We start from the raw sequence: 8,948 nt of genomic DNA on the forward strand, positions 1-8,948 counted from the left end.
AGGTGTATGCGTGTGTGTTGTGAGATTCAGAAGGACGCAGCCTCTCTTCTTGTTAGGGAGCGTCAGATAAGAGTGTCCAGCTCTTCTCTTCCTGCTTGTTCAGCTATTATCGCTGTGAGAAAGAATTTATAAAACAGTCTTGTAGTGGACAACAGTCTAAGTCATCAAAAGGTCAACATACAGTATTCTATCATATGCAAACTTATATCATTAAAAGCTTATACTGACTACTAAGTACAATTTTCCATTGACATTCCCTCCTGTTGTCAGTATAACTTTCAAGTGAGATATCAGTATGTAACATCTTGTTGTACAGTTTCTATCACACCATCATTAATCACACAAAGTCTTCATGTTCCAACAGGTCGGAGTCATCATCATCATCATCATTTGTCACGGCTATGTATGCAGCAACAGTGGAAACAATTATACGGTTAATCATGAGTTTTAGACATGGCAGTATACATGTTACAAAGACACAAAATAAAAGTAAGAATACAAAAAGGGATAAATAGAATAAATAAGAATAAGAATACAAAGGAATTGCAAGTATTTCAAGTATTTCAAGTATTGAAGTCTATTGCACCGTTGGTTTTTAACAAAAAGTATTACACAGTGAAAAGGGAGTAGTAGTCTTTTTAGCAGTCACTTGTATTATTTACATAGGCCTGATTTTGGGCCTGCTGGATCTGTCTCAAGGCGTTCAGGGCGTCAGTCATGTTTGATGAGTGTACATTGTCTGATGTGTGTGTGTGTCATTTCTCACTCAATCAACAAGTGCACGTCTGTTCAGGTGTGTGTTTCTCTTCATTCTGAGTCAGTGTGTGTAGATGTGTATGTTAGTGTATGTTGGCGTGTTTATCACTTTCCTGTTCTGGTGTTTTGGGTAAACCACGGCCTGAAGCGTGTCCTGGGGTCCTGCCCTCCTCCTTTTCAGTCCGGTTGCGACCATTGCTGCTGCTGCTGCTCAAAGTTCAGTCTGTCCTGGTTTTGGCCCCAATTGGGGCAGTCCTTTCTTCTTCTGTGTTTTGTCCATTCTGAGGTGCCTTTTGACCTCAGTTGCTCCTCCTGTCTCTGGCACGCCCTTTCTTCTGCTGCCCGATCATCCGTGTTGGTCCGTCACTGTCCTGTACAGTGTTAATGCAGAGTTATCAAGGTCAGCATTCTTTTGCTCGGCCTTACTTTTCATTCGGGCTTAATGGGCGTCTCGTCACAGCTCTGTCAGCTGAAGCTGTCTGGAAATCTTCCCCGTGTAGTGAAACGGGCCTTGGATTTAACGCTCTCCGTCTCTGCTGCATGAGATCGCTTTCCTGTAGCACTGTTGACATTTTTAGATTGTTGTTATGGGTCCAGCTGCTGCAGCATTTGGTCAGGGTCAGGGTCAGAGATGGTAGAGGGGAGAGCAGGAGTCCAGGTCAGCTTCGGCTTTCAGGACCGGCAAAGCAGCCTGTAATTAAACATAAAGAGAAAAAACAAAAACAAAACAAAAACAGACGAACAGGAAAATGATGTTGTATTGGCTGTGTTATTCAGAGAGGGGAGAAACACCGGGCCAGGCCCTGTGTCAGCCTTCTCTCCCCCTTTTTTGTTTTTCCTCACAATATAATCAACTCATAACCCACCAAGTTGACAGGACAACACAGGTAGATATTAAAATTCGTAAGATCACGTTTAAAAGCACAAAAAAGGAATTTTCCTTCCTTCAGTAATCACTTGTATGATTCAATCAGCAGAAAACATCTCACAATTTGACTCTTAACCACTAAATTTGTTGTTTCATCACTGGTTGGTCATACCAGTCTCGTTCTTTTTGAAGTTGTTGTCCTGCAACCCAGAGAGTTTATTTGTTAGTAGTGGATAAACTTCAGCATTTGATAACAAAACTATTAAGTTTTCCCTGTTTTAACACTAATGAGGGATATAGGCGCATGTATAGTGTGTGCTGTAGTGTAAGCTGTTCTTCATTGCATGTATGTGTGTTAGTAGCTTGCAAGCAGGGCCTCTGGGCCTGTCTCACCCAAAAGAGCATTTTCTCAACAGTTGCCTTTCTCTCACGTGTGTTAAGAAAGGCAAATGTGCTTGTAGCAGTTGTGAGATTATTATGCTGTTATATATTACATTATACCTGTAATCAAAATGAGTGAATCATGATACTGCTGTAGGCCACATCACACTTCTGAGTTAAAAGAATGTGAAAATCATTAGATTTATTAGATAGGTTTGTATTATCCTATGCTGCTGATTTATTGTGAGTGAGTTACACTGTTTCATGACATTTCATACTGCCGAGTTATGAAAAGAATATTGTATTCAGAGAGTAGGGGCCTCTCTCTTTTTTTTTTTTTTTTTTTTTTGTGATAGTAAAGAGCCACGGGAGCGTCACCCCCACCTTTGGTGGAGGCAGAAAAACAGGGAGCCAAGGTCATAACTCAGGCTCACTAAGAGTTAGAAAGAATATGAATGCTTAGTTTGTGGCTGTGGCGCATTTTGTATGGCTTCTTTTCTTTGTTTAGTAGCTTTCTGCCTTCACCTGAGGGTGTGCCCTAAGCATGTGACTTCAGGTCTCCATAATTGGAGTTTATTTAAAGATAAATAAAATGATTTCATATATTGCTCGCAGATCATGCATTAGACGGTATGTTGCAGTATTAGCCTGCTTCAACACTTAAGCAAAACATCACTCTTTGTTTTATTATTATTATTATTATTATTATTATAAATTCTCCTTTCTCAAAAACAGAAAATGAAATTGTAGTTGTTCTTGGTTGAGAAACACAAAACCTCCCTTTTCCCCCTTTTTTTTCAAAACAAGAAACTAAGTTTTAACTTTTCTGGCTTGTCACCTAAAACAAAACAGACAACCCAGCTCTCAGCTGGCTCTGAACAGAAGTTACAGTACTCATCACTCAAGCAACATTTCAAAAAACAAAAGAAACAAAAACAAAACTCAGCACACTGCACAGAGAACAACAACAATACACAACTGAAGATGTTGTTCTTGTTTGTTCTCCTTGAATTTTAGAATAAAGTTATTACATCTGCATTAGTAAATCATATGCCTAATCATTATGTGTCACTGTGATCCACAAGTATGATCACAAATTTAGTCATTTTTCAACCCAACAAAACAAAAAACAAAACAAAACAAAAACAAGTTACTGATGGCTTGAACGCTTTACACACGAGTCAGGATGCAAAAAGGCTGCTGCCAAAGACAAATCAGAAGCGTGAGGGAAAAAAAAAACAAAAAAACTGAGCCCACAGACGGCTTCATGTTTGAGCTTTAATAGCAGTTTCCCTCCCTCTGATGTGTTCTTATGTAGCTCCTGCTCTAAAAAATGTGTAACCTGCTCATCAGCTTAGCAGTGACCATGTATTTAATTCAGCTTCTCAATTGTGCAGCTTTAGCTGTTGTATAGAGGGTTTAGCTTGTTAGTTGTTAGTATAGGTGTGCTCTATATTTCAGCAATGTCTCATCTAGGATGACAGGTTTTCAAGCAGGTCAAGTGCCTCTATGCACTTAATTAGTTTAGATATTTTCTTTATCTCATATGTCATTATACTGAATTTGAGCAAACCTTAAGCTTGATGCAGACTACTTTTAACAATTATCCACCTCACATCATAGCTAACTGAGGTGCCTCTTCATATTAATATTATGTTATTATTAATGTTATTATCTTTTTATATAACAGCAATAGTATATTACAATATTTTATTTTGCATCCATCAAGGGATGGGGGTGATCTGCAGTTTCACCCCGTCCCAAGCTGGAGACATTTTCCTTTTCACACACTTTCCTTGGCTGAACAATGACAAAACCTTAATATACCTTATGCATCTCTCTATTTCATTTAATATGTGTTTGTGTGAGTTATGTATTTTCATGCAGTCTATCCATTCTAGGCACGGTCGTCCTGCCAACTATATTTCATTGTTAATACCAGTTTACAGGTTGTTATCCTTGCTTTTATCAATTTGAATACATTACAGTTGTTTTATTTAACTTTATTCCTCTTGCATTTATATGTATTCAGTTGGGTCTGTTTCCAGCCCTTTTTAAACTTATACTTGGATCTCTAATTTTACTTGGTGAGGGATTATTATGTTCTTCCTAATCTGAACTGCTTCTTTGTTTCTTACAGTCACGTGCAAAATGTCCCTCTTTTCCACACCTCCAGCATGCAGTATTAAAGTCACTGTTTGGTGTGTGTCTAAACCTGTCTCTACCCCCTGCTCCTGCCCTACGCATTCCTCTCCCTCTCTTTTGGCCTCTGAAACCTCTCCTGTAGCCTCCACTGAAAGCTGTGAGAACAGTGTCAGCGTCGAGGGCAAAAACTGAGACCTTCTCTTTCTTTTTCACCACTGTCTGTGCATGGTTAGCATATTGAAACGCCTCATCTGCTGTGCCCGTATCTTGCGTTACCCAATTCTTTTCTACATGAGACCTAATGGGTGGTAGTAATCCTTCAATGAAAGTGCGTTTAAATAGATTTTTATTTTCCTCTTTCTTTTTCTTATTTTCAGTTCTCCTTTCAGCTTCAGTTTCCCATGCTTGGAAAAGTTTATATTCTTCTTCACGTTTTAATTTCTTCTTTGGGTCTTTTGTTAATGTAATTTCTTGTTTCAGGACAGCTTTCAACTGGGTAACAGCTGAGGGATTGCATTACCCTTCCCAGCTGTGGTTTTTAGCTTTTTGTGGATTTCTCCACCTATTTGCACTTATTCTACCTGCTCCGGTTTGTTGCTTTTCTAAACATTCCTCATCAGGTGTTAATTTTGCTTGTTTATTCCCCATTGTCAAAGATTTTGCTGGGCTGTCACTGGCACGCTTGACTTCAGAGTGGTTGCTGATACGCCCTTCTACTTCACTTCTAAAAAATGAAGGGGTATCAGTTTTACGAGATAAAACTCAACCGTTCTCATTTGTCACCAGTACGTGAGCCTCAGCAAAGAAAACAAATAAAATAGAAGTAGTTCAGCAGCGTATTGTGCTGTAAAATCAACTTACTTCCAGACACATACACACACATAGACATTTGCGCGCTTTTACTAATTCGGTTCCTTATGGCGATTCCTAACCTATTTTATTTGTCGGTTCATTAAGGCGATTCCTAACCTATTTTATTTGTCGGTTCATTAAGGCGATTCCTAACCTATTTTATTTGTCGGTTCATTAAGGCGATTCCTAACCTATTTTATTTGTCGGTTCATTATGGCGATTCCTAACCAAAGTAGTGTTTCTCACCTCTCAGACGTCTCACTGGTGATTCGGATCGTCAGACTGAATCCCGCCGCCGTGGACCAGACTAAAAACACCGGCCTGGACCCGAATTCACACGTTCCAGGGCTTTCGGCCTCGTCTAAGAGGGCTGTGCACAGACTTCGGTGCTGGCTCCACGGCGTCAGGAAACAGTATGCCAGATCCTGGAACAGAGTCACAGATAACAGTTCTGATGTTTCTGCCCCGGCTACGAAGGACCAAAATAAATGTCAAGAGATTTACTCTAAAGACACTTCTTCAGCTAAGAGTCTAAGGGTAGAAACACACACAGACGCTGTGGTTTTCACTTGTATACAAGGGCGGTCACAGAACGCTCACACCAGAGTGGGGGCCCTGTGATGCGCGCTCTGTTCTTGCACTTGTCTTTATTTATATACAAAAATAATACAACAGTGAATACGTCTATTCATAGGCAGAGGAAAGTTAGTGCGTAGGGAGTGAAGATAAGAGTGGTTCAGGTGTATGCATGTGTGTTGTGGGATACAGAAAGACGCGGCCTCTCTTCTCGTTAGGGAGCGTCAGATAAGAGTGTCCAGCTCTCCTCTTCCTGCTTGTTCAGCTATTATCGCTGTGAGAAAGAATTTATAAAACAGTCTTGTAGTGGACAACAGTCTAAGTCATCAAAAGGTCAACATACAGTATTCTATCATATGCAAACTTAAATCATTAAAAGCTTATACTGACTACTAAGTACAATTTTCCATTGACAGACCCCTAAAAAACAGGACATAGAACATACATTACACAGTTGTATCTCTAAATATAATCATAAGCCCATATAACCTTCAAAATGAGACCAGTCTACTGTAATTTAGGTTTTACACAGTTCAGCTGGCAGCTGGCAGAGTTCCCTTTATTCCCTTCATAAAGTTACTCACACAAGTTTGGGCCCTGATTTGATCTGAATTCTGCAATAATCTACACTATTGGACAGACGAGCCAAAAGATCAGATCACCTTCTTTGAATAAAGCTGTGGTGATAACGGGGAGGAAGAAACAAGCACCAGCACAAGCTGGTCTTTGCCAACAGCTATCTCTGCCAGAACAGAGACCAAAGAAAATACACTGACACCTCTGATCTGCTCGAAAAGCTTAGATTCATTTAAAAAAAATAATAAAAACATCAATATACTGGCAACCGTACAAGGTGGGGGGAAAGCCATCGTAAAAACATTCATGCTTAGACAAACATCCATCCGTCCATCCATTCGCTTCCGCTTATCCTTTTCAGGGGCGCTGGAGCCTATCCCAGCTGTCATAGGGCGAGAGGCGGGGTACACCCTGGACAGGTCGCCAGTCTGTCGCAGGGCTAACACACAGGGACAGACAACCATTCACACCTAGTGACAATTTGGATTATCCAATTAACCTATCCCCACAAGCTGCATGTCTTCGGATGGTGGGAGGAAGCCGGAGTACCCGGAGGGAACCCACGCAAACACGGGGAGAACATGCAAACTCCACACAGAAAGACCCCGGCCTGATGGTGGAATTGAACTCAGGACTTTCTTGCTGTGCGGCAACAGTGCTAACCACCGTGCCACTGTGCTGCCTGACAAACACTTAAAAGCAAAGTTCAAATGACAGCTCAAAAGGACCTGTTTACATTCGCGTACCAACTACAACCCTGTTTATTCATGTTTATTCTTGTTTTTAAATCCTTGCCATTGTGATTTGAATTTTGATCTTGTCAATTTCGTCAAACATTTTCATAAAAGTGTTATGAAGAGTTGTTCCATGTAGTATGACGGAAAACATTCAGACCGTATTATAGACCAATAAACTAAATAAACGGACTGTTTTTTGTTAGCACTCTCTGACTTTGTGAGGCAGTACAGGTATTCTTACCACTGCGGCTGAGTCCTGGTCCCTCTGCCTTGAGAAGGATCCACTTTGACCCTGAAGGATGTCATTGGAATAGCCTAAACGCAAACAGCCTTTGTCCTGATGGCAGAGGACAAAGGCTGTGTTAGCATGTTACCTTTGCAGGTAATGCTCTACAGTCATTTTTAGCCTCAAACAGCAGGTGGGTTAAATAAGTTTCCCTGTAATATCGGTTGTTTGGAATATTTCTTTGACATGAGCATATGTTTGCGCTCTTTACTCTCACACACACAGTTTTATGGAGCTTTACCTTGACCAGACTCTGAGCAGTCAACAGTGAAGTATGTTGGCTGGAAGGCTTGGAGGCCCGTATTTGCCACTCCAGGGTCAGAGACCTTCACCTTGTTTGGATGACAGCCTGCTCCGATATTCATCTGTGGGCACAAACACCAAAACTCAAGAGACTTTTCAGTGAGAAGAAAAGGCAAACCCTGCATGCAAGAGTGAAAGTGAGTGCATACTCACCCTGAATGGACTCTCAGTCTCCCCAGGAGACCATCACAGTCTGCTTCACAGGCTTACGTGGGGTGTAGGTGCAGGTGTATGTGCTGTTGCCATTATCCTTAACCTGGACATCCACAGAATTGACTTCACCATCCTGTGCAGAAGACAAGGGATTAGTTCAATCAGATTTAACACACGTAGTTTTCGGACCATAAGGCGCACTGTTGATGAACAGGTCTGGTTTTATACATGAGGCGTACTGGATTATAAAACGCATTAAGCGAAACAAAACAGTCAGATAAGTCAAACTTTACTCAACTCTTTCTTCTAGCTTCCTCTACTTCCGTACCATTGATTCATTAATGTTGAAATCTCTCGCAGCTGCTCTATTCTCATGTTCTACTGCGTGACTGACAGCCTTGAGTTTGAAATCCGCTTCGTAAGCATGTCTCTTAACAGGTGCCATTTTGGGGTCCTTATCCACACACAATACAGTAATATTATGTTGAAGCGCAGCGCGTATCACTCCGCGAGGCTGCTGACTACGTAACCATGATGCTCCGACAATCCATCAAGCGGTGCGACTTCGTAGCTTACCAAAGTCGTACTAAAACATTTTTTGACAGATTTTTGAGCGCCGTGTATTACATAAAATCGGTTCAAGGTCAGTAAGCACAACCAGAATTCATACATAAGGCGCACAATTAAAGGATTTTAAGTGCGACTCATACTCTGAAAAATACGGTACATGCAATATATTTAACATATTTGTGGTCATATACAAAGCCAGATATACCTGGGCTATAATTTTCAGAGGAGCTTTTCCTCCTTGCTTGGCATCAACTGTGAATTCAGTGGGTTTTCCAACAGCCAGACCACTGCTCTGAAGGCCTGGACCGTACGCCTTAACCTAGAGAAAACAATTTTAAACAAACAATTAAAAAAGGAACAAGTCAAAGATCTACTACAGCCAAAGAAGATCATTTACAGACTTAGCGCTGTGAAAAAATATTTGCCTCCTTTCTGATTTCGTATCTTATTCCATATTTGTCACACTTACACGTTTCAGATCAATACATTTATAATATTAGACAAGAATGTGTAATATTAAACGGCAGTTTTCAAGGGGAAAAAGCTATCCAAACATACTTGGTCCTATATGAAAAAGTAATTGCACCTAAAACCCGATACCTTGTGTGTCACCTCTGACACCAAGAACTGCAGCAAGCGTTTGGTGCTAGAGGTCACATTTTGAGTTTGTAAAGATATTTAAGGTAGACACACGTAGTTAGCGGCAGGTGTGTTGTTGATCGAGAGGGCTTAGCCTCTACAGGAG

General features: G+C 40.8%; 1 long non-coding RNA gene across 1 annotated transcript; it reads right to left on the reverse strand.

Moving 5' to 3' along the window:
• Window positions 1-4,796: 4,796 nt before the first annotated feature.
• On the reverse strand, window positions 4,797-5,553 carry LOC112845334 (uncharacterized). The gene is made up of 2 exons (XR_003218153.1): window positions 5,194-5,553; window positions 4,797-5,119 (listed from the first exon to the last, which is right to left on the reverse strand). It is a non-coding gene; the product is annotated as an uncharacterized LOC112845334 (long non-coding RNA).
• Window positions 5,554-8,948: the final 3,395 nt, after the last annotated feature.

Source organism: Oreochromis niloticus, unplaced genomic scaffold (genome assembly GCF_001858045.2).
Source record: "Oreochromis niloticus isolate F11D_XX unplaced genomic scaffold, O_niloticus_UMD_NMBU tig00006749_pilon, whole genome shotgun sequence".
Taxonomy (NCBI): domain Eukaryota; kingdom Metazoa; phylum Chordata; class Actinopteri; order Cichliformes; family Cichlidae; genus Oreochromis; species Oreochromis niloticus.